Here is a 25,944-nt window from a genome sequence, read left to right as displayed (position 1 = left end):
AGTATGGTTCGGTCTTTGAAGAATTTTGTGCCATGAACAGCGAAGGACACTGGATTTTGGACTAATGGGACTTGTAATGCTTTCACATTAAAACAACGCTCTCTGCGATCCGTCACTAAAGCGCCAAAACACAAAGGAAACTTGCTATTCGCCGCAGCAAACATATGGCACGAGGCAGGCCAGTTAGCCAGGCCATTTGTTACTGAGCCTCGGTGTAGAGGGCTAGCATGCGCCATGTGTGTTTATTCCCCCTCCCCCCTCCTTTCTTAGCGGCTAAGGAAGGGGGGCTTCGTCGTTGAGCGGGCCCCAGGGAGATATGTGGATGCGTGCGGTCTCATTAGGAGCTCCCATCTTTCTGTCGCCTTTGGTGTCGCCGCTGCATAACCCGGAGAGCCCCCGGCGGCGGGGCTGCGAGGAGAGCGCAGAGCGGGCTCACCCAAGCCTCCCATTGTCCCCTTTTGGGGAAGGACGCGTGTTGCTCGCCGCGGTCGCTTTGTGCCAGTGCACAAAGAACCAAGAGCATAAAAAGGTCAAGCCGCCGTTTCATCTTACGCCGAAAGCTCACCGCGGCTTCACAAACGCCACTTGCGGCCCAATTAAGTTTCGGACGCTTCGTTCGGAGGTTCGACCGCTTTTCTTTTGAGAAGAGAACACTGCCGAACGAAGCGGGGTCCGGTGCGTCCGGATGAATGGGAGCTGTGGGCGGCGGTGCAGCTGGCTGGCGTCCGGGATAGCCCCGAGGCTCGACAACGCGGGCTCAAGAAGCGGGCGCGCGCAGAAGACGCCGCCGCACAGAGCGAGCACTGCCACCTGCTTAATTGAGGACAGTGGCGGCCATCTCGACTTATGTCGCCGCCCCGACCCCGGAGGACAACTGGCGGCTTCGGCAGTCCATTGTGATCCGACTCTTATCGGAAAGTGGATCTGCGCTCCCTGGCGATGTTTGCGACAGTCGCAGCTGGGTTGGGGCCGACAATTGCCCTAGTGCCGGGAAGCGTCAAGGTCACGGGTACTGGGGAGACAGACGTGGGAGCGTCTTGCTATGTTGTTTTGTGTGTTTTGCTTCTTCCTCCTTAGGGGAGAGAGTTGGTCTGATATAGTGGGAGTGTTTTGCTATGTGGTTTGTAAGTATTTTGCTGTTCTTTCCATAGGGGAGAGAGTTTGTTTAATACGGTGGAAGTGTGGGGCGGGGCACGTAAACCGGGGGGCCAATTCGTATGTGTGTGAATTCTCGGAATGTACGGTGTTTTAAGGGAAAATGATGCCCTTTTTACAATATGTACATTTGAGAGAGAGTTATGTGCCTTAAGGAAGTTGGAGGGCGGACCACGCGGCTAAAAACCAATCGTGTTAAGGGTTTGACACGATTGGATGCTGATGAATGTGGGCCGGGCCCATGTGTCTTTAAAACTGGGTCCCGGAGCCCGGAAGAGAGGTTCTGGGCTACGGAGTTAGATGTAACGCATCTTCGGCTATGCCGTGTAGGGGCCTCCCCTAAATGTTAGCCAGTTCCATGTTGTTGTTGTGCTCACTGCTCAACTTGTATATATATGTAAACTATTGTATATAAAGCTTCAAGTTATATCCCCTGCAAGTTATCTGTTGTTTGCAAGTATCATCTCCTATAGACCTTCAGCCTTCAAGTAATAACAAGCCGTCTCCGACGGGGCACCCCTGGTGCAGAAGAAAGAAGAGAAAAAGAACCTATTCGCGCTTTTTGGTATAGAAGAAAGAAGAGGCGAAACTTTACTCTCGGCAAAAGCGCGCGCATGGTAACAGGACACAGACGCAGCGCTGCCAAACAACTTGCATTGCATTGCAATTAAGAGCTGTGCTCTGAAATAGGTAAGGGAAATTCGACTGCTCGACGCGCTCTTCGGTTTTTGTTCTTGATGTGGTTTTTCTTTTTCTACCGTTTTGCCTTTTATACTTCTTTCGTTTCTCTCTTCTTTTCTTTTTATTCGGTATTTCGCATTCCTTGGTCTTTTTCCGCTTTCTATTCTGACTTTCCATTGCGGTGCCAACACACCCTTCGTACCCTGCAGCACCGTAGAGCTTATAAACAGCTCTCGTGGGCTTTTTATCTAAAGGTCTTGCCGTGCAGCCTCCTCCTCCCCAATTTTTCTCTCTTCCTCTGCGCTTTGCTCCCGATCCGCCGCCACCTGGTCATCTGCCACCTTTTAGCCGTAGTTGCCATACTCCAACGCAAGCCCTTTGGCGTCAGCGGCAAACGTTTCGTTTGTTTCGTTTGGGCTGTCGAACAGGAGGAGGAGGAGGAGGAGGAATAAGAGGAAAGGCAGGGAGGTTGACCGGAAGAACAATCGGTTTGTTACCCTACACGGGGGGAAAGGAGTGAGGGGATAAAAAAATGAAAGAGAAAGGGGAGTAACAGAAAATTGAAGTCACTCTAAAAAGTCAGTGCTCGGTGAAGTCACAGCCTATCGTGCAGGCCAGAAGTCTGCAGTGCCTTGGAGGCCTTCACCGCCGACGGTCGCCGCGGCCAGTGGCCGAGAATCTTCATTTCCTTGAGTGGGCGTGGATGTAGACGCGACGTAGCCGGGGTTCTCAGAGAACGGGCCAGCTGCGTGCAGTTCTTTACTCTGCCCTAAACCTTGAGTATATGACAAATCCCTTCAATTTTGGTAAGTTTCTGAGTGCCTTAATTTCTTTTATATGGTATTTTATGTCACTTTTCAACTGTTTGTTTTCCATGCGGCATTGCGTGCAAAATCAGAGCCTTGTCTAATGTTCCTAGTCTGGGCTGAAATTTCTCTTCTGCTCTGAACTTTACAAAAACAAACTTCTCAAACTGTAAATGTGAAAAGCAGCAAGGCACCACGCCCAATATTGCCACTTGCTGCTAAGTTTTAGAATTTTCCTCGACTAAAGGAAGAGCGCGAGATTTTAAATATATATATAAGGAAATCCCATGACCCGAAATTGGTCGATGACGTTCCATTGCTTTTAAATATGCATCTCATGTATCATCATCATCATTCATCATTTATTTTTCCTTAAGGACCCATAGGTGGGGCATTACATAAGGGGGGAACAAAAATACGAAATCACAAACAATAGGAACATTTGAAATATAACAGTGAAGAAGGCAAAACAATTGTTAAAAGAGCATTGAAAAATGAAAAAGGGAACAATCACAGGTGCACTCGCAGTCAAAAGTAAATGGAAGGCTACTTTGTCGAAAAATTTTAATTTCTTTAAATCTAAAGCATAATGGTCCATGCTTGTCTGTACACAGCGCAATTCGCAAAATCACAATTAGGCTGCACATATGTATTCAAGGATGCACGAATTGGGGGGCCAATGATTAAATTTTTTCGTGAATATTGCCTTCCATTTACTTTTGACGGCACCTGTACACTGTGGCCATCACGCTATATATACAGGAAGAAAACGGGAACACTGATTAGCAGACAAGGGTTCAAGAATGTAACATGTGCAGAGGTGGTACTGAAAATTGTCGGGCAATACACTGTAAGTCCGCTAACGAAAAAGATGAGATAACAGCAGGGTTTTCAATTTATTTGCATCGCGCTCAGTTACAACTGCCTCAGGCAGCTCATTCCACTGTTCAATGTCGGATGCAGGAAGGATTTTTGAAAGGCATTAGTGTAACCATGTAAACGCTCTAGGCTCAGGCTGTTAAAAAGACGACAAGATGTTCTATTGGGAGGGAGTAGAAGTGTGCAGTGCAATTGAGGAAAACTGTAGTATAACTTGTGGAAAAGGCAGAGTTGGGAAATTTTACGGCGAAAAGACAGTGGCGTATGTCAAGCGATGATTTTATGCCAGAAACACTGGTTCTGCGATCGTAACATGAAGTAATAAATCGGGCTGCATGACTTTGTACTGATTATAATGCTTTAATTAGGTATGACTGGTGCGGATTCCAAATGGGTGAGGCATATTCTAGTTTAGTACGAATGAATGTTTCATAAGCGAGTTTGCGGATGAACGGAGGGGACACGGCTAGGTACCTTCTCAGTCTGTTGAGCGATTTTGAACTTTCAGCTACTATGTTTAAGATGTGCTCGGACCATGAAAGTTTGCTAGTGATTGTTATTCCTAAGTACCGGTAGGACTCGACTTGTGTTAGGGGGATTGACCTTAAAGAATACTGGTAATTTAAGCTATTGCGTTTACGTGATACTGTCATGTACTTGCATTTTGAAACGTTTAATGTCATCAGCTACCGAGTGCACTAGTTGGTTATTTCGTTGAGGTCATTTTGGAGGAGGACTTGATCGTTGTTTGATGATATGCGTCGATACAGAATGCAGTCGTCTGCGAATAGGCGAATTAACGATGATATGTTTCAAGGAAGGCTGTTAATAAATACCAAAAAAAGAAGAGGGCCGAGCACAGAGCCCTGAGGAACACCCGAAATGACGTTTGTAGCTGAAGAATGGTGGTTGTCTATTACAGTGCGTTGCGAACGGTTAGAAAGGAAACAGTGGATCCACGATAAAACCAGCGGGTCAAGATGAAGGCTCGAAAGTTTGGCCATGAGGCGACGATGGGGTACGCAGTCAAATGCTTTAGAAAAGTCCAGATAAATGACGTCAGTTTGAAAGCCGGAGTCGAGATTAAGGTGAAGGTCTGTTGTGAATTCGAATAGCTGTGCTTCGTATGAAAGGCCTCGACGGAAACCATACTGATTCGGAAAGAAAAAAAAATTGGCGTCAAGGTGTGATGCAATGGCTGAATACAGTACATGCTCTAGCAGTTTGCAAGAGATGCACGTCAAAGAAATGGGGCGGTAGTTCGAAGTGTCAGAACGCCTGTCAGATTTTTGTACAGGGGTTACGGTGCTATTTTTCCAGTCACTTGGAATTGATGTTGTCGCGATTGACTGATTGAAAATTACCTGTAAAATCAAACTGTAAACCAGTTTGATGTTACCATAGATTCCGCCCGTAGTAAAGTTTTGGAATGCTTCGGCAAGCTATTCCGAAAACCTCTGCGTGGACTCTCGCTGAGATTCTGTACAGTTTGTAACCTTATTCCGAGGGTAAAGTAGCTCACGCTGCTGAATACCCTTCTCGTGAATGCTGGGAAGTAGACAGTCGTGTGGTGTGTATAAAACCAAATTACTGACGCACACATGTATTTTTAGAGTGAATACTAGCAGATTTGCGTACCCTTTATTGAGAACATCAAAACTGCCGTGCAACTCATTAGAATAGGCATCGCACCTCTTTGCTCCCATCTATGAGTTCCATTTATACTCCATCGGCGGCTGTGATACGAAGAATATCAGAATCAGGGAAAGGTCGGTGCACGTAGCGTTTTAAATCCAAACCACAATGGTAACCTGCAAGATGTTCTTCAGTGGTCTCAAAGGCTCTCAGAGAAACCTAAAAAAGCCTAAGCACAGGCCCACACAAGCCCTCTCGAAGATGGGCCGTTGATAGCAGTTCTAATGAGCGCGGTGGCATTTAGTGAAAACACTATTTATTGTAAACCTGGCAAACAGTCCAGCGTGGCTAATTTCCACTTTTCGTTACACTCAAACATAACACGTTTTGTTCTGGCAGTTCGTTTTCACGATATTGTCACTAAGACGCACCAGGCTTGCACATACGCTCGATAACTTCTTTATCCAAGTAATGTTTTCATTTTCTTGCGCATGTTTGCAGTTAGAGAAATGGAAATTAATTCCGAAATATCGGGTGCTGTAGCATGAAAATTGTTGTAGGATAGTCGGAAACCGTTTGCGATAAACCCCTTAGAAGTGAAAATAACTGGTAAGATGGGAAGTTATGAGGGAATAGTAGCTTAGACTTAAACAAGTTAGTGTTATTACAATTTTTTGTGGGCACTGTTGGGTCCAAAACATCTTAATTTAATAACTACTGAAGCTGGAAAGTTGAAATTCGGCGTGGGGGTGTACAAATACCTTACAAAATACTAACAGAAAAGTCTGAGGGCTTACCCTTTGGTGACTCAAGAAAAAAAAATAAAGAAAACTAGCTACCGAAGTGCTCTTCGACTTTTTTGCAGTATAATCTTGCCTTGGGACTCTTACATTTCCGGAACTGCCGTCTCGGACGGGATTCGTGTTAGGAGGGCTACGCCGGATCGATAGCGTAAGAAGCGTCAGCGCTAAGCAGCCGCTGCTGTCGCTGCCGCACTGCCGCAGGCTTACGCCGTTTTTTTAACTAGGCCACCGTAGATTACCGAATGTATGTTCATTTTGAACAAATTACTACTTTTACTACTTATTCGACTATCCCTAACGAGAAAATATCCTGAATTCTTTGTGGTCATGATGGTACACTTGTAGAAGATGAGCAGTTCTGTATTCTGCTATTGATCTCCTGTATGCTGTGAAATATTTGAACGCCATTTTATCTGTACGCCTCATTTAGAAACCAGCAAAATAAGATAACTTTAACCGCACATTAACGACCTCTCTCATATACAATCTCTCATTTATTTTTACATGTTTGCACTAAACACGCTATTTCAGATTAATTTCGAAGTTCTTAACTATTTTCCGACTGGTCATTAGAGGGTTACATAAATCCCGCGAGGTTCAAAAATTGTCATGTGACTACGAGCTACCCCGTCACGAAATCTGCACGGCCAAGAGCGCCCGAATTGAAGAGTCTCGGTTATACCAATCGCAGCTAATAAAGCGGTGACCTTCCAACGCGGTCTTCCTGCGCTGAGCACGGAAACTTTGCTCTGTAAGGATCATGACACTGCAGAAAAAATGCGACCACAGGGTCGCCGTCTCACTATATAGCACAAATAATTTCTCGTTTTCTAGCATGGTTGAGTCTTTGCTGCAGCACCGTGATTATCAAAAATTAAGCCCACGTTCAGCTGGCAGCCATCTTTCTAGCCTGCGGCCTGTTTGCTCACTGCGGCTCTATCCAACTGAGCTCCTCGAATAGGGGCTCGTTTAAGGGTTTGTCACACGACTGCGCACTTCAGCGTAGTCACGTGAGAGTTTTTAACGCCCCATCTTCATTTCACGCAAAAAGAAACCAATAAGTGCAAAGTTTCCTTGATGCCAAAAACTGAATCGGAGATTTTGCAACACGCGATCGAAGTTCAATAAAACGGAGAGTGGAGCTAATTGGCACATACTGCTGGGGGAAAAAAAAAACAGCACTGAGACGAGGAACAAAGAAAGAAGAAGACAACAGGACCGGCGCTGACTATCAACTGAAAGCTTATTAGAAACAACGCGCAAAATATACTCCTTCGACAACCAAGAGCGCATGTCAACACCAAAAGCCGCAGGGATATATCAATCACCTGAACCAATATACTTTAGTTCACAGTCATGAACTGTTACAGAGGGGGTGCTCACGCACGAGTCAATGTTTTTTTGTGGATATGAAACGCTTCACTGATTTCCCTTGTTAGTTTATCTTTGTGTTTGTACAGGATCCTAGTTTCATTAAAAATGTGGGTACAAGATTTTTCAGAAGAATGAGGTTGGTTATTCCGGGGACAGTTCCTTTAATGCAAGGCTAAATTCGAAGACGGAGCCCCTTTCAAAGAAGTATTGTGGTCTCGTAGGCGGGTGTTCAAGCACCTTCCTGTTTGACCTGTATAGGTCTTCCCGCACGTGAACGGCACTTCATATACAACCCCTTAAGCACAAGGGACAAACCTCAGGTCATGCTTAATCTGCCATCTATTTTGTTTTTCTTAGTTTCTTTCCCTCTTCCCTGGCCCTTTTCAAAACAAAGAGACGCCGACCAGTAAAATTTAAAAAAATGTAATTGACGTTTCGGCGCCCAGAACGGGGGCCTTGTAGTGAACAAGGCCCCCGTTCTGGGCGCCGGAACATCAATTACATTTTTTTTTTTTTCATTTTACTGGTCGGCGTCTCTTTGTTTTGAAATGTATACCCCCGGCCAGACGGAATTGCGTCACACTCTCGACTTCATTCCCTGACCCTTCTATCTACAATGCCGCAAAAATTGGCCGAGCTTGTTTGATGCAGAAGAAAGAACATCAATGCCATACCTGCTGACTACTTGCTTGAAATGGTGTGACGACTGGTGCATGTATACGGTAGAACAACGAATTTCTTTTTTTTTCCTTTTTTGAAGGTTCCTGGGGTTCTTGCCTTTTGACCTTTTTTAAGTATCTTACTGCAAGCAAGTACTAAAACATCTTCTGGAAATCCCGCAATTCTTAGCCACTGAACCTGCTGATTATAACTTGTACTGATAGCATGCGCGCATGATTTCGTGATGGGAGCACCTAGGCAAGAAACTGTTATGCCACATTTAACAACCTTCGAATACGCCGAACGAAAACTGAGCAAAGGCCTCTCTGATCTCTGAAAGAAAGACCAGCACACGTGATCTGGCTTCGTTGCCAATCTTATATCTAAAAACTGTAGTTCGTTCCCGTGAAGTTTTTCAAAGGCGAAAGTTGGGCCACGTCCGCTTTCGTCAAAAATCTTTAACACCTCATCGCATTGAGTATTGAAGTCGTCGCGTTCGACAAAAATAAGATAATCATCCACATATCAGAACATGCGTTTTCTACTGACACCCAAAGATCGAAGTTTCATTTTATAAGTTTCGCTCGAAAGTTTAGGACAGTAAAGTCGCATATTCCATCTTTATTTGTGAAGAATTGGGCTTGTTAAAGATTATTTTCACCTTGTAAACATTGACGACTGACGACCTTGCACTAGGTCGATATTCATAGAGCAAGCTGTTTCTTCTTTTTTTTTTAATCTTGGTTTTCAATAGGCTGGAACGCCATGCATACACACGGTATCTTTGCAGTGCAAAAAGATTTTGTCAGTCGACCCTAAAGAGAAAAAGAGAGCAACTTTGCGTAAGATGCAATTATCCAGCACCTTAAGGATAACTAACCGAATCACCAGTTTGCACATTCAGATAGATTCGGAAATTATTTAAAAGAGTTAGCGCAGCGCAAGAAATGAATGATGATAACCCGCAACGTTAAAGAAATGCTGAGGCAAATGTGTGTATTGTCGCACAGAAAAGCATTGGAGGAAAGAACAGAAAAATAAAAAACACCAGTGCACAGCACACAAAAGAAAAAGTGTCCGCCCCGCCGTGGTGGCTCAGTGGTTATGGCGCTCGGCTGCTGACCCGAAAGACGCGGGTTCGATCCCGGTCGCGGCGGCCGAATTTCGATGAAGGCGAAATTCTAGAGGCCTGTGTGCTGTGCGACGTCAGTGCACGTTAAAGAACCCCACGTGGTCGAAATTTCCGGAGCCCTTCAGTACGGTGTCCTTCATACATAGCCTGAGTTGCTTCGGGACGTTAGACCCCAATAAACCAATAAATCAAAAAGTGAGCCCAGCGACGCTTACGAAAAAGTAAAAGAACACGAAGGTTCATGCGAGGCCAAAGCCCCGTATAATTACGGTGCAATCAAAACAGCGCCGTCAGCGGTGCGTCGCTTCCGCTGACACTGAAAGGGCAACTGCCGACAGCAGCAGAAAACAAGTGGCACGAGGCAAATATGTGAGGAAAATGCCCTTTCGCGCCGTAAACTTTCCTCATACTGACGTTGGTTTCTTTAAATATTGCCGGTGGTTTCACCACCCTAACCAGTTTGTCTTCTTTTCTGACATGTGTTTCTCTTATTTTTTGTTATTTTCTTTCTGCCTGCTTTCATTTCTCTCTTCTCTTCTTTCATCCTTTCCCCATCACTTGCTTCTTTACTTTTTTTTCTTTTCTCACTTTCCGCTGCCACTACGAAATGCCTTATCTGCCATAAAACACCCCCCGCCCCTTCCCCTATCCTTCTCTCTTCCTCTGCCTTTTGGTCGCCCTGCGCAGTAGCCTTGTTATATGCCAGCTGTTCGCTGCCGTTGACGTTCTCCCACTGCAAGTATTTTGGCGTCCGTGGCACTAGGTTTATGCTTAGTTTTGGCTGTCGGACAGGCGATGCGACGCAGTGCCCTTGGTCAACGGGCCAGCTGTGTACGGGTCTTCGGCCTGTGCCTATCCCTGGATATTTTAACCGACGCTTTGGCTTTGGTATGTTGTTCTTTGTTTTCATCTCTTTCGTGCGCTGTATTGATGTCACTTTCCGGCGTTCTTTTTTCGTGCCACGCTACGTGCGAAATAGACGTTGCCAGTCAGGGTTTGTCCAGTGTTCCTTGTTCTACGTTGTAGTTTCTCCGACGCTGTGCAGCTTTCAGCGACAAACTTCTCAAACTCTAAATGTGAGAAGCTAAGCATAATAGCCTTAAATTCGTCTCTCTGGGTGCATTAGCTTCTACTGCTTAGGTGCGGAAAATTCTAAAGTCTGTCCGGTGGAAGACGCAGTTTCATTTGCGGGTTTATTGATGGATTCGCCCGTTTTTCTGGTTAGGACAGTGCAGGCAGCCAAGTGCAACCGGCTTACAGCAGTCGCTAATATGATTGTTGGGTGCAGAACAGAGTCTGTAGTCCCTGCAAACGAGTCAAAGCTAACCGCTTCTGTCATGACAGAAAAAGAAACGAGGATAAAAAAGAGCCAAAAGCAATAGGCCATTCAACAGATCTCGGCTCGTGTGATCCAACATTGTAGGTTGTGCACGTGTATATCTTTAATGGCACTGTGGGGGGGGGGGGGGGGGGGGGGTGTTCAGGCTTCGTGATTGTGTGCACGCTCTGTTCAGCATAGCATGCGAACAGAGCAGGCAGAGGGTCGTCACCTGTTGCTTTGTAGTACAGACCATTGGCTTGAGTCTTCCTTCTTTTTTTTTCGAAGGGGTGGCGGGGAGGAGGGGAGTGAAGGTTGGACTATGTCATCAGCAGCACTGAGCTTTTTTTCGCACACCTAGAAACTGCCTACACGATGGCCGCTGGTGTCACACAATCGCGTTGCTTTCTACTCACGGGTGCTTCCGCCGTTCGCTAGGTTGTTTTTTCTTTTTTTGAGGCGCTGCTTTAGGCAGCACAGGAAGCTTCATTGCACTTTCACTGGCAATTTCCTGCGGATAATATAACACGTGCAGGAAACTGCAGCGCGAAATCAAGAGTCTGTCGACTGCCATCAAGGCAGCCACTACGCGCCCCTTATCGAAGGACAAAACCAATGAATGAGCATCGCCCACGTAGACCACCACGCCAGCGCTATAGCGGTATTCATTAGATACAGGGCCTGTCCACTGGCACCGACTCGTTGTGTCTCAAAGTAACAAGCTTTCCTAATGCGGCGGCCCGCCGCGGTTGTTCAGGGGTTCGGCCGCTCGACCGCCGAGCCCGAGGGCGCGCCTCCCGGCCGCGGCGGCGGCGTGTCCACGGAGACGAAACGCAATGCGCCCGTGTACTGTGCCCTTTTAGTACACGTTAAACAAAGACGCCCCCGTTGTTTGAAATTCTCAGACAGCCATTCCTTCCCGCCCCCCTCATACCCCGTCTCACTTTGAGACGTTAAAAAATCATATACCATACCGTATACCACATACATACCATTATGGTGATTTGTCAAAGAAAACATACACTCGTCAATGATGCAAAGAAAATAAAAGGAATTCATGTTTCGGCACCCGCACGGGTGCCTTGATCACAAAGAACCGAAGGACGGGAAGGGGAGCTATATATGGGCGATTTTTCGAAGGGTGAGCAGGTATATCTCTGGGAGATTGCCCCGGGTCCGGTTAATCGTGTTTGGCGTGGATTGAATGTATACAATGATTCTATGAGAAGGCGTTTTGGTGATGATTTTTTCTTTGAAATTACACGTGCTGCGTCCCAGTCGGTGGTATGGCCAAGTTTCCTGATGATGTTGCGTCAAAGCGTTTGAGTGAGTTTTTCCATTGGCGACGTCATTTTGGTGCTGTTTGAGCCTTGCCTTGAATTTTTCTCTCACCAGACGGGATTCCATCGAACCCTAGACTTCACCATATCATTACGTGAAGATTGGGGTAATTTTTAATCATCGCACAAATTAGGACGTTAGGATCACTTTGGATGACAAAGGTGTGTGAGGGTAATTCATCTTACAGCAAATTACTCATTCATATATGCATATGAATGAGTAATTTACTGTAAGATGAATGAACATCTGATGCCCTAAAATACTTTAGTGGGTAGGTCGCTAATCAGTCGAGATAACTTTCAACGGCCGCAGTTATAACGAACGCTCGCTTATTACGAACGAGAGTGGGGTTGCCGTCGAAATATGTATTAGGGCTATGGAACAACCATGACCGTACCACTCGGTTATAAGGAAAGAGGAGGCGCTGTAAACTCAGCCGCGCTTTCAAAAGATGCGCATTTCTATCAGCGAAGACACCGAAGAGCATCTCCCAGCCGCGGCGATAACCTCCAAAAAGCGTCGACCCTTCAAAGAGCAATGAAAAAGGCGGCATTGAAGTTGCAGTTAACATGACATACGTGAGAAGCAGAAGCCTGATATGCGTAACAGAGAGACAGCGTTGAAAGCATAGCTCCTGCACAGAGCCGGTTTTTTGGAGGAGAAATTCTAGAGGCCCGTGTACTGTGCGATGTCAGTGCCCGTTAAAGAACCCCAGGTGGTCGAAATTTCCGGAGCCCTCCACTACGGCGTCTAAACCCCATAAACCAACCAACCTATATATGTATGTATGTATGTGTATATATATATATATATATATATATATATATATAGGTGTTTAGAGCGTCTGTTATTGTTTTATTCCATAGTAAACGGCCAACTCATGAACCTTGAGGCGAACCCTGTGTTGTTCTGTGTTGTACTTTCGTGTGTTCTGAAGTGTATGTTGTAATACGGTCTTGCAGTGTGTTGGCTGTGAGGGTGGTGAGGTTTTCCAGAATGTTTTGAGAGTGTAAAAATTCTTATTACGTGCTGGCGTTCAATGCTATTGACTGCATTTTTTATATCTAGAGGAACGAGGCCGTTGTCTCATGGTTCGTCATGGATTGCAATGTGTATTGTTATTTATGACAGTACCCACAGCGTCATATATGGCTTCACAGTGGAGGGGAACGGGTACTAAAATGAAAGGGGAACAAAAAAAATGCACGTGTTGGGATATTGTAGTAGCAATGTTATGTGCGAATCCATTTTGATTGTTCGGAAACAAGTTACGAGGGTATAGGTAACAATAAAGTCTATACCTAAGGAGTGCCTCAAGTACCGTGCCTAGAATGGAGTTCAACGCAATGGGACGAAAGTGGCGTGGCTGTGTCGAAATGGAGTCAAAGCCTCTTTTAGGCATAAGTACTACCTTTGACTCTTTCCACTGAGTGGAGAAATGTCCAAGTTTAAAAGTAGCATTAAAATTGTTATGAAAAATGGTTTCTATTTATTATTCTAGGCTTGAATGAATGAGGTTGAGAGTTCATCGAGGCCTGGGCTGTATATGCTTCTACATTACGAACTAAAATGTCGATCTAGTGTTCGCTAAATGATATGTCATTAGTTATGCCCTCTTCTGAAACCGGTGTGTGTGGTGTATTATGTTTCTCATGTGATCCTGGAGGGGTCTCTTGTGATCTTACGTTGCTATCGGCATGTGCATTCTGGGTGGGATCGAATAGTGTGTGAAGTATTTCTTGGACTGATTCTTGCGTAGTTGTGAGGATTCCGTCCTCTTTAGAAATCGGTGGAATAAAAATATTTTTTTTTTCAATTTTGTTAGCTGCTATTTTATATGGTAAAGTATTTTATATGGTAGTGTGAATGGGTTTCTTTTTGTAGTTTCCCTGCAAAATGTTTCCCATGATTTGTTTCGAGTTTTCATGACGCTTTCATGGTACTTTTTAAGTGCTCTGCTATATAGTTAGTGGCAGTATGTTCTAATTTCTACTTGTGCTCGCTGACATATTCTGCGGTCTCGGATTTGTTTCCGTTCTATTTCCTGTTTGTTGTCCACCACATCTTGCGGATGTTGTGATCGTTCTTATTGGGTTTGGAGAATTTCTGCTTGAATTTTGCGATCTTGCTGTAAAAGTGTAGTAAGACGCGCTCAAAGCTTGTGATTGTGTTTATATTGGTGTCTGGGATGTCTCCATGAGCGAAGAATTTTGTTCTAGATTGCTAAGAATTCTTTGGATACCGTTTTTTGTGAGCCTCTTGTGTTGCTTATGTATCTCTTAAAACATATCGAAGGTGATACACCTATGATCATTAACGTTTTCTTCAAGAACTTCCGTATTCTGTATGTGAGTTGTTATTGTTTGTGAGGATGTAGTGATACCTATCCAGCTTTTCCCGTTTACTGTTTCAAATGTTGGCGTTGAGTTCAAGTTATTCATTATCTTTAGGTCCATTGCTCCTGGGGCTTCGGTCATGTTTTTCCCCCATCGTCTTGAATCTTGCCACCCCAAACGGGCGTTTGGTATTACGATCTCCTACCACTAGCACATGTCTATTTGCTTCCTGTAGTACTTGCTTAATTTTGTGATGGTTGCATTTAATAATCACTAAGTGGCCCGTAAATGACAATTATTAACACATTATGGTCATTCCATGAGATGCGTGTTGCCATAAATGAGTATTTAGATACAGGAGGGAATGCTTGTATTTTATTGCTATGTACAACAGTTGTACTAGGAATTTGGCTTTCTGCTATAATTTGGTGGCTGAGTCGGAAACCTATTTATTTATTTATTTATTTATTTATTTATTTATTTATTTATTTATTTATTTATTTATTTATTACAATATCTGCAGGGCCCCCAGTGGGGCGTTACAAAAGGGAGTGGGTAAAAAAGTAAAGACAATGCAGCAAAATGAAAACAAAAAGTAAATGCGAAATGTAATGTAGTACAGCAAAGAAAGAAAAACATAAGCTTGAACAAAATACAAATCAGATTAGGTAACAAAACAGCGTAGTAAAACAAATATTTTCCGCAGCATTTTTAAATAAGCACGTGTCAGAATATCGGCAACTAAGGTGGGCAGGTGGTTCCAATCGCTCGCCTATTTTGTTTTAATTTGTGTTTAATTACTTTGTGTTTAATTTTTGGAAATGTTTGAAAAATATAAATTAGTTCATTAGCCCTCGCAGACTGTGCTAGGTTAGGTTCATCAATTTTTAGTGAGGATTTTGTGTGTTCTGTGAGTTGTGAATGTCGTGAGTGGTGATTTTTGGGTTGGGAATTCTATGAAGGCAATGATTCTTGATGGGAATGTAGCTGGTAGCAGCTTGTGTTGTGAGAGATGCCCATCTTCACCGTGAAATGATTTTCATCCATTGTGCCTTGAGGTATGCATGCATTTCGCTTGGGGTGTGACACTCTTTGCTGCCCATGTGGTGACCAATCCTGGCACAAAGTCTTCCCTTCCACGCACTGCATGTCGGGACAGTCTTCATGCAGTTGTCAACATGATGCGGACCTGCACATTGAATGCAGGCTTAAAAGTTGTTCCGGCAGTGCTTTGCAGTGTGGCCATAGGACAGTGCTTCAAAATCGGTATGTTGTAGTGGACATAGATTGGTGATGAAGTCCATCAAGGCTGACTGTGGCCTTCTTTTTCTCTTGCCGGTAAGCCTGAGTGGTTGTTTTGAATGTGACGATTCGAGTCCCCTTTGTTTTTTTGTATTTGCAGCCTATGGTAATGTCATGGGAATCTGCAGCGATGACTGTGTTCAGTTTGACGATTTCATTGCTGCGGCAGCCTTGTGGAATTTCGTTAGGACTGCCATCAGTTTGAAAGATGGAAACCTAAGTGTTGGGATGTGGGTTGAGATTTCGTGTGCTCTGGGGTGGTTGTCTATCGCCTCTTTTAGTTTTTGATTGCTTGTTCCATTGTACATGTGACGACTACATTCTTAGGGCCCCAGTTCAGGGAGCTCAAAGGCCTGTCGAACGAAGCAATCGTAGTTTTTTTTTCTTTAACTCCTGTCGGTGTATTATGCTGAAAGATAACTCGTGTGGTAGTCAGGTTTGACGGGTGTGGTGGTTCGCCGCGCCCGTCAAAGAAGACACCAATGGGCCCGTCAGCTATGACACCTATATATGTCCCTGCACATCAACAACCAAACCGCGAAGAGTGTGCACACAGGCAGGCGGGGCTCGTACGGAACACGACGGCGTTCCAGTCAATGGCCCAATGCCTGTGCGGCCACAAATGTCCCGTGCCACTCATGGTTCGAAGTGGGTACGAGGACACGGCAGAGTCGCTGGTCCAGAGCGCTGGTCTGCCCGGCGACACTGGTCGGTGGTTGCCCAAGCGAGGCGGTGGTCACGAAGGCGGCGAACCGAAGTCGTCGCGTCGCTGCAGCTCGCCAAGGATGGCACTGGCGAAATGGCGGCCCGAAGCCGTCACATCACTGCCGCACAGCACACACGCACACACGGGTCTCCCGCAGCCGGCCCAGCTACAACCGCGGCGTTCGAATACGCTCACGCGCACTCTACACCGTCGTCATCTTCGCCGCGCTGGCCACGGCAGCAGCGCCACCACCACAATGGGTGATGTGGTGCGTCAACTGTCGGGGCGGTTTGTGTGCGGGCTCGGCGTTTGTTAAATTTCTCATTTGAGAGCTTCGCCCCGCCGCGGTGGCTCAGTGGTTACGGCGCTCGGCTGTTGACCCGAAAGACGCGGGTTCGATCCCGGCCGCGGCGGCTGAATTTCTTGAAGGCGAAATTCTAGAGGCCCGTGTGCTGTGCGATGTCAGTGCACGTTAAAGAACCCCAGGTGGTCGAAATTTCCGGAGCCCTTAACTACGGCGTCTCTCATAGCCTCAGTCGCTTTGGGACGTTAAACCCCAATAAACCAAACCAAACCATTTGGGAGCTTCATGGTTTTTAGATCTCTTTAGAGTTCCTATTTAGCACCATTTGGCACAAGGGTTCTGAGAACTTGAAAAGATCCCAGGAATTTGTTTTTTTTTGTCGTCTGATCTTTGGTGCCCTGGTTCTGTGCACTTGGTAGTGCATCCGAGAACTTCAGGTCCATTTCGTCTAGTGTTGCTACTCGATCCCTGCTTTCGTGCACCTTGGTAGTGCGCTCAGTCCCCTCGGTTCCCTCACACTGAGAAACTGCCGACGCCATCGTCTTCTGTGTTTGTGATGGTGATGGCAAAACAAATTGCCTTGACTTACTTAGGATGACTTCATCGCCAGACGTTTCCGACCAGATGCCATCTGCTGGGTTTGTATGAGCCTCGTCTTTGGTGCGTGGTCGGCCTGTGTCGGGGTCCAGGTTGTGGCTCGTGGCACGCTGTTGTAGCTGCTTCTAATGAGGACTTTCGGAGAGTCTGGGAAATCGGGGGAAACATTATCTGATGCTGAGAGAGAAATATGCGGTTTCTCTTTGGAGCGAGTTGGCATATGTTTGGGATTTCTTCAGGCTGTTTCGCCCTTATCATTGCTTGTGTGCGACTTCTGGGGGCTTTTGGTGCCCTTTCTTGTGCACGTAACCATTTTCGGAGTGTTTACACTTTTTTTCCATGTTCCCAGTATGCGTCCTAACACTTTAGGAGGTTTTTCTTTTTTTTGACTAAAATTGGTTGGATAGCAAAAAAGTACAGGCAACACTGGTGTGTTCGGACAAGTGGCCGTAATTTGAGAGCAATAAAGTTTCAAGTTGTGCAACCATAGATCTCCACTAGGGGGCTAGATGGCGCATCAAGCGCCAGAAAGTGAAGCCACCGGTAGCAGCCTCAACCCAGAAGTCAGCCTTTGGCAGTGCGCGAAATTGGACCTCAACACGGTTTTTCAGTTCGTTTTTTTTCCATTGCCATCTTTTTCTACCACACTGCTTACCTGTTGCGCCGTCCACTGCATGAGGATAACAGCACAGTATTCTGGAATGATGTTTCAATAATAAGGGCCCATTGCATTGCAGTGGGACGATACTAGCACACGACATGACGCCCCTACACACAGCACGCACGGAGCTTCGTCCACTCAGCTCTGTGTGGTCCTGTTGCGCTAGCGTCGCCAACTCTTCTATTTGCTGTGATGCACGTTCCCGCGCTCTAAGCGCAAGTTATACCAACAATGGGGGTAAATTTAAGAAAGAATAGGTGTGAGCTTTCACCAGGCAGCCGACTTTGCAGTGACCGCTTTATCGAATTACGTTTCGACCGAACCGGAGCGAGGTCGAGGCTACTATCCGGCGAGGTGCCCATGGTGCTCTGCTGGCTCACATTAGCGCCTCCAAAATGTAGGTACTGCTTTTTCGACTGAGTGTATCAAGTATACTGTTTCGTAGTGTAAGAAATCATGCCTTAATGGGTTTTTATTCGTGATCCTTGATGCACTTGAAACTTCTTACAGAGCTTGTCGCGCGCGCCGCAGGATTCGTCTTTCTCGTCAGTTGTTCCTCTCGCACTGTGCAGCTGAAGCGTGGCTGCGCTACAGAGTTAGGTTGACAGCACGTCTGGAAACTGAATGACCCCCAAAGCTATAAACACCAACCGCCATCGATGAGACAAGACATCGGCTGCCTGCAACTCGAAACTGAAACTGCAGCAGCTACATATGTAAAGAGCTGCTCTTCGAGTGTAAGGATATCCGCGTGATCGCCTTTTCTCTGATAAGCGAAAATTCGGATTTAAGATCACCGAGCGTGATTGTTATTCCACTACTGCTCCTTTACGCTCGGAAAGCAAGAACAAGGTAACAACATATTGTTTTATGCACGTGCCCATTTGCCGCGACTAAGTCAGACCTGCATGCCTGTTTTCTTCGGTTTCTCGGAAATTACAGGGCTCTCCAAACAACGCTCACATTCCTCGCGTTCAGCTTGCTTATGCCTTTGATATTACAGCAGACGTTACACAGAACAACGCAAAAAACTGGCACGAAAGAGCGAAAGACGCGACTTTTTTGCATTGAAATACACAGCAGACAAAGGGCTTCTGGGACATGCCGACCAACTTCCGGTGGCTTCACTAGCGCCCGCTCGTAAAATCGGGAATGCAGCATCCAGTAACTAGTGCAAGCAGTGGGTGGGGTGAAACTAGTACTGCTGTCTTGCTCATAATTTTCTGGTTCGTTTGGTTCATTATGTGATAGGTTTGGGATCAGAGGAAAGAAAGAAAAGTGAGTTTTCGTAGAGAAAGGGGTTATAACTGGAGGCGACAAGGCAGGAGCAAGAGTTTAGTTGGTTACTTTTATAATTTAGTGTAATACGAAAACTGTCAATGTGAGAAGTAAGCTGGACTAAACAGGAATGAAAATTTTATGATTATGAAGATGTTTATTTAAAGACCTTAGCCTGATGGAGGTATAAATGTCGGAAATTAGGTCTGGGTTACTGTGTCGCATGGGCAGTTAAATAAATGAAGGTAACTTCTGAAATATGAGCTACAGAATGAAGATTGTTGTTGGATAATGAAAAAGCGTTTGCGATAACCCCCTCAGCAGTGAAAAAGACTGGTAAGACGGGAAATTGTGAGAGAATAGTAGCTTAGTTTTAGAAAAAGTCCATGCACTTTGTTTTGTGCAGTGTTGGATCCAAGTCACCCTAATGATTCAAAAACTACGGAAGCTGGAAATTTGAAATTTTTGGGGGGGTTGCATAAATGCATTACAAACGAGGAATAAAACGGATGAGGGCTTACTCTTTGGTTATCCAAAAAAAAGTAGAGAAAACTCGCTACCGAAGCGGTGGACGGCCTTTTTGCGTTCTAATCTTGGCTTGTAACCCTTCGATGTCCGGAACCGCCGTCTCGGACGGGATTTGTGCTAGGAGGGCCATGCCCGATCGATAGCGTAGGAAGCGTCAGCGCTAAGCAGCCGCTGTTGTTGTCGCCGCCAAGCCGCCCGCTCACGCCATTTGTTAAACTAGACCACCTTAGTTTAGCGAGTATATGTTCATTTTGAACAAACCACTACTAATATGCCACTATCCCTAATGAGAAAGCAGCATGAATTTTCTGTGGTCATAATGCTACACTTGCAGATGATGAGCAGTTTCAAATTTTGCTGTTGATTTCCTCTGTGCTCTTGAATACCCGAACTCCATTTTTTATGGACGCCTTATTTAGAAACCAGCAAAATTAGTTCTTTTTAACTGTGCTTTAACGCCCTCTTTCATATACAATCCATCATTATTTTTACATTCTTGCACTAAACAAGCTATTTCAGATCGATCTTCGAAGATCTTAACCATTTTCTGACGCTTTCAATGCCTGAGCATTAAAGGACAACATAAAGCACGCGAGGTTAAAAAATACTCATGTGACTACGCCTACCCTGTCACAAAATCTCCACGGCTAAAAGCAACCGAATCAAAGAGACATGGTTTCACAAATCGCAGCTAATAAAGCGGTGACCTTCCAACCAGTGGCGGTCCTAAGGGGGGGGGGGGGGGGGGGGGGGGGGGCGGAGCGGGCGGTCGCCTCCCCCAAAAGCCTTTGCACATTTTCTCGAACGTCCGTTTTCGAGCTCTCATAGGGCGAGATGTGTTTTTTGACGTAGCAATGGAACGCTTTTTTGTCTGTGATGCGTCAAGCAGTCCCCTACTTTCTACGTTAACCGTGTTAGCCGCTGCCTTATTTCACACAATTCTACGTTCTACGGAATTATTTATTTTAGTTCCTTAAAGACCCCGAACAAGGGGCATTACGCGAGGGGTGGATTTTAAAGGAATACCAACAAAAAACGAACATACTGTAAAATGCGAACATAAAGTTTCAAAATACAAATGAAACAGGCAAACGGCTCAGAAAACCAAAATACAAAACGCTCAAATACTTTTGTATAGAAAAGAAAAAACAAGACAAGAATAAAAGAGGAAAAGCGTTGAACATTGGGAGAGAATTCAATAACAGATTAGAGAATAGTAAAAACCGCATAGTAAAACAAAGTGCAAAAGGTCAACGTTAGAGGGGAAATATACACAGAAACCTAAAATGTGTCTAAAGATTTCAGCTTATCTTTGAAAGCAAACGTGCCTTCTATTATTACAGCGGCATTGGGAAGGCTGTTCCAATCTTTTGCTGTTCGGATGAAGAAAGACTGTGCAAAAGTTTGTGTTTTTGGGCAAGGGTATGACACCTGTTGACTGTTCTTGTGACGAGCTGAAAACAGGGAGTGTTTTGTGACGTAGGTGCTTAACGGAAATGAATAGTAGAAACGATGAAAAGGGGCTGAACTAGCTAGTTTTCGACAGTGCTTTAAAAATGGCAAGCTGTATCGGTTCTTCAGATCGGTTGCACTTGTGTAGGATGAATAATCGGCATGAACAAATCTAATGGCGTGATTTTGATAGTTTCTATGCTCTTAGAAAGGTATTCCTCATGTGGGTTCGAAATGACGGCTGCATATTGTAATTTTTGGCGCATTAATGTGGTGTAGGCTAGTAATTTTGCATGTGATGGGTCAAGCTTCATTGAGCGTTGAAGATAGCCAAGGGATCAGCTGGATGCTGCAGTGATGTTATTGATGAGCGTTCACCACGTAGGATCGCCAGACAGGTGTAATCCAAAATATTTACATGCTTTAGCCGCCGCCGCGGTGGCTCAGTGGCTATGGTGCTCGGCTGCTGGCCCGAAAGACGCGGGTTCGATCCCGGCCGCGGCGGTTGAATTTCTTTGGAGGAGAAATTCGAGGCCCGTGTACTGTGCGATGTCAGTGCACGTTAAAGAACCCCAGGTGGTCGAAATTTCCGGAGCCCTCCACTACGGCGTCTCTCATAGCCTCAGACGCTTTGGGACGTTAAACCCCATAAATCAAACCAAACATGCTTTAGTAGCATGTAAACGAGAACCGCAGATAAAGTAGCTATGTGGTACTAAGTTGGAGCGAAGGAAAAGCGAGACCTTACACTTAGCAATATTTAAAGCCATTTGTCGTTTTTCACACAATTTTCTTACTGCTATACAAGTCATGTTGTAAGCTAATACTGTCTTACAACATTATTAGTTATACAACAGGTTGGTAGTTATACGAGCGCAATTCGTACATGACTGTTAAGGTATCATGGTCCTGCCGCGCCCTCACGTTACTCTTTGCGCTTCATGACTAGCACTATCATTCAATCTGAAATATTGCGAGATAAATATACCTGTTTTGTTTGTGTGTTTTATGGGGGTTTAACGTCCTAAAGCGACTAAAGCTATGAGGGACGCCTTAGTGGAGGGCTCCGGAAATTTCGACCACCTGGGGTTCTTTAACGTGCGCTGACATCGCACAGTACGCGAGCCGCTAAAATTTTTCCTCGATCGAAATTCGACCGCTGCGTAAATATATATGAATTATATAAGTTAATGGTTACGTGAGCAATATTCATATATAAATCATAAATAGATACGAATTACATATGAATATCGTTCATGTAACCGTTAATTAGCATTCGAAGCATGAGTTACGGTATAACATCGTATCGTTCGATAGCCATTGATTTTTCAGCAACAAAGTTCACAAAAATTGTTGCACAAATAAAGTGTAAATAAAAATCGTTGTTTCTATTTTCTTCTTTTTTTATGTGGACGCCCGTCCACCCCCCCCCCCCCCCCCCCCCCCCTTCTAGAAAAAATCGCTGGGACCGCCACTGCTTCCAACGCGATCTTTCCGCTCTCACGACACTGCCGAAAAAGTGCGACCACAATGTAGCCGTTTCAAGTTGCAGCCAAAGTAATTTCTCGTTGTCTAATGTGGTTGAGTCTATGCTGCAGTATCGTGATTATTTAAAAAAAGCATTCCCGCGATCTTCTGGCAGCCATCCTTCTAACCTGTAGCCTGTTTGCTCACTGCGACTCTATCCAACTGAGCTCCTCGAATCGGGGCTCGTTTGAGGGTTTGTCACACGACTGCGCGCTTAAGCGTAGTCACGGGAGAATTTTGAACGTGCTATCTTCATTTCACGCAAAAAGAAAACAATAAGTGCATAGTTTCATTGATCTAAAAAAATGAACCGGAGATTTTGAAACATGCGTTCGAAGTTTCATCTTGGAAGTTTTGCTCGAAAGTTTAGGAGAATTAAGTCGCATATTCCTTCTTTTATTTGTGAAAAATTAAGCCCGTTAAAGATCATTTTTACCTTGCAAACATGACGACCAATGATCTTGCACTAGCTGGAGATTCGTAGAGCGAGCTGTTTCTTTTTTTTTTTTACGCTTGGCATCCAAAGCCTGAAACGTCATGTACACACGGTATATCTTTGCAGTGCAAGAAAGTTTCTTTCGATCGACCCTAGGGAGAAACAGAGAGCAACTTTGCGTAATATGGTATTATCCAATACCTTACAGATAACTAATCCAATTACCAGTTATCACATTGAGATAGATTCAGATAATAGATGAAAGTGCGCCGCGCAAGAAATGAACGACGAGAACGCGTAACGTTAAAAGAGATGCTGAGGCAAATGTGTGTATTGCCGCACAGCAAAACTTAAGAGAAAAATAAAAAACACCACTGCACGGCAAACAAAAGAATAACTATGCGCAGCAACACGTACGAAAAAAAAAAGAAAAGAGCGCGAAGGGTTATGAGAGGCCAAAGCCCCGTATAATGGCGGTGCATTCAAAACAACGCCGTCAGCGATACGTGGCTTCCGCTAACACTGAGAGAGAGAGCTTGCCAACCGCAGCGGCAAACAAGTGGCACAAGGCAAATAGGGGAGGGAAAGGCCATTTTGCGCCGCAAACTTTCCTCACACTGACGTTGGTTTCTCTGAATATTGCTGGTGGTTTCACCATCCTAAGCAGTTTCTCTTCTTTCTGACGTGTATTTTCTTTGTTTCTCCTTTTCTTTTCCCACCTGCTTTCATTTCTCTCTTCTCTTCTTTTATTCCTTTTCTCGTCACTAGCTCCTTTACTTTTTTTATATTCTCACTTTCCACTGCCTCACCGAAATGCCTTATCTGCCTTGAAACACCCCCTGCCCCTTCCCCTATCCTTCTCTCTTCCTCTGCCTTTTGGTCGCGCTCCGCAGTAGCCTTGTGGTATTCCAGCTGTTCGCTGCAGTTGACGTTCTCCCAGTGCAATCTCTTTGGCGTCCGTGCCACGCGGTTTATGCTTAGTTTTGGCTGTCGGACAGGCGACGCGACGCAGTGCCCTTGGTGAACGGGCCAGCTGTGTACGGGTCTTCGGCCTGTCCCGATTCCTGGATATTTAAACCAACGCTTTGGCTTTGGTATGTTGTTATTTGTTTTCATCTCTTTCGTGCGCAGTGTTTATGTCACTTTCCTGCCTTCTTTTTTCGTGCCTCGGTACGTGCGACATAAACGTTTCCGGTCAGAGTTTGTCCAGTGTTCCTTGTTCTGCGTTGTAGTTTCCCCAATGCTGTGCACCTTTCAGCGACAAAATTCTCAAACTCTAAATCTGAAAAGCAGCCTAATGTTGCTATTTCTTAACAGATGTTTGAATTTTCCTCGGACACACTTAGTGACACAAGGCTTCAAAATTACGTACTAAAATGCACATGACAAAAAGATCAGGCGAACAGGTTCCAGTTCATTCAAGTGCGAATCACATATAAATGTGATTCACATGAAGGTAACGCTCCTAGAAAGGTTTCTTGTTGCTGAACAAGTTATTGGCAAAACATGCGCAAATTCTCGCTGAAATTCGATACAGTTTGGAACTTCGTTTCTACGTTTTCGTAGCTCGCGCTGAATATTCGACTGATGCACGCTGTTAACGGGAAAGTTGAGTAAGTGATGAGCAGAAAATCAAACTTGGGATGGCTGCGTATTTTCACGGAGATTATCTCCAGATTCTTGCGACCTTAGGTACTCTTGAACTCGGCCGAAACTCAGAACAGGCATCGTCTATTCACACTTACTTGATCCCGTCCGTGACTTTCATATATACTTCATCGGTGGCTGCACTGCGAAGATCAGTGAAAACTCGGAGCATATTGCATTATGGATCGAAACCGCTATGGTAACGCGCGGACATTGTGCAATTGCCTAAAAACGTGTCAACAAGAACTGAAATAACCTAAGCACTTTCCCAGCGTAAACGCCTGCGTGCCTCTCGAAAACGGGGCGTTCGTTGATAACAGTTCTATCGAGCATGGTGAATGCATAGTAGAAAACTCTACACATCGTAAACGTGGCGAAATATTCCTGCTCGGCAAGAAGTTTTGGTCCCCGCCTAGTTTTCTTTTCACCTTACGTTTGCATGCAAACGTTACCTCTTTGTGTTCTGGAGGTTCATTTGCGCGACTTAGTCTCTAGGTTCCGCAAGGTTTGTAAATGCGCTCGACACCTTCCTCGTCCATGTAGTGTTCTCATTTTCTTGTGCATATTCGCCCTTGTGGCCGGTACCATAAGCCTGAAATAAAATTCGCACACAATTACATGAACGATTCAAATTATGGGCATCTAATATAGGCTGATTCCTTTAACACTTTCAAAGATGTAACTTCGCGCGTTCCCAATAAGCATCATATGCCTTATTCAGTCACTTCTCTGCTAAAGTCTTGTAGTTCTGCTGTTCAAATCTGAAATGTCGTCTTTGGCATTGGCACCACGTGTGTTGAGCACGGCTACGATGGAAGAAGAGGCGCAGGAATCGTCTCACTATGGGTGGACACTTGAAGCACGATTTGAGGGAAGCCGTGCAGGAAGGAGAAGTGGGGAGAGAAGCAAATGCGGATGCAGTGCCCACACGGTTTGTACCTCTTCGTGCGAACTTCGTCTCTGTCAATTGCCCGGAGAAAGAAACTTAAGGTTAAAAAGCTTGTAAACTTAAAAACTTTGTCCGCAGTGACTAAGAAACGGGAAGGTCAGTCGCTTTCTTCATAGTCCGGCCTAGCTTTTTCTGCAAAGCTTTCTCTTTTTGTGTTTTCTGGCGAGCTAACATACACAGACGAGGCGTGCACCAGCATGAAATGTAACCAATCCCATCTGAACGCGACGTTTAATTCTGGCCTCTGTCTGAGCAGAACTGAGCGTTTTTTCGTACACCTAGAAACTGCCTACACGATGGCCGCTGGTGCCACATAAACACGTAGCTTTATACCCCAGGCGCTTCCGCCGCTTGCTGGGTTGTTTTTTGAGGCGCTGCAGTAGGCGACACAGGAAGCTTCATTGCACTTTCACTGGCAATTTCCTGTGGCTGATACA

The 25,944-nt window shown here is 45.2% G+C and overlaps 2 protein-coding genes across 3 annotated transcripts in view; both read left to right on the top strand.

The window, feature by feature from the left end:
- The first annotated feature begins 9,874 nt into the window (after positions 1 to 9,874).
- The window catches only part of LOC149362759 (sulfotransferase ssu-1-like), a 35,494-nt gene continuing 19,424 nt past the window's right edge, over positions 9,875 to 25,944 (top strand). The window contains exon 1 of the mRNA XM_089573203.1: positions 9,875 to 10,013. The gene's annotated coding sequence lies outside the window, so the exon portion shown is untranslated. The remainder of the gene's footprint in view (positions 10,014 to 25,944) is intronic.
- The window catches only part of LOC149362758 (amine sulfotransferase-like), a 55,193-nt gene continuing 39,127 nt past the window's right edge, over positions 9,879 to 25,944 (top strand). The window contains exon 1 of one of the 2 annotated variants that reach the window (XM_089573204.1): positions 9,879 to 10,013. The gene's annotated coding sequence lies outside the window, so the exon portion shown is untranslated. Of the gene's footprint in view, positions 10,014 to 23,801; positions 24,006 to 25,944 lie in introns of those variants that run through there. The other variant, XM_089573205.1, reaches the window with a different exon arrangement.

The sequence above is a fragment of the Amblyomma mixtum genome, chromosome 2, assembly GCF_055824585.1.
Source record: "Amblyomma mixtum isolate Tamu chromosome 2, ASM5582458v1, whole genome shotgun sequence".
Classification (NCBI taxonomy): Eukaryota; Metazoa; Arthropoda; class Arachnida; order Ixodida; family Ixodidae; genus Amblyomma; species Amblyomma mixtum.
Note: the sequence above shows the minus strand (reverse complement) of the source record. Positions and strands in the feature narration are given on the sequence as shown.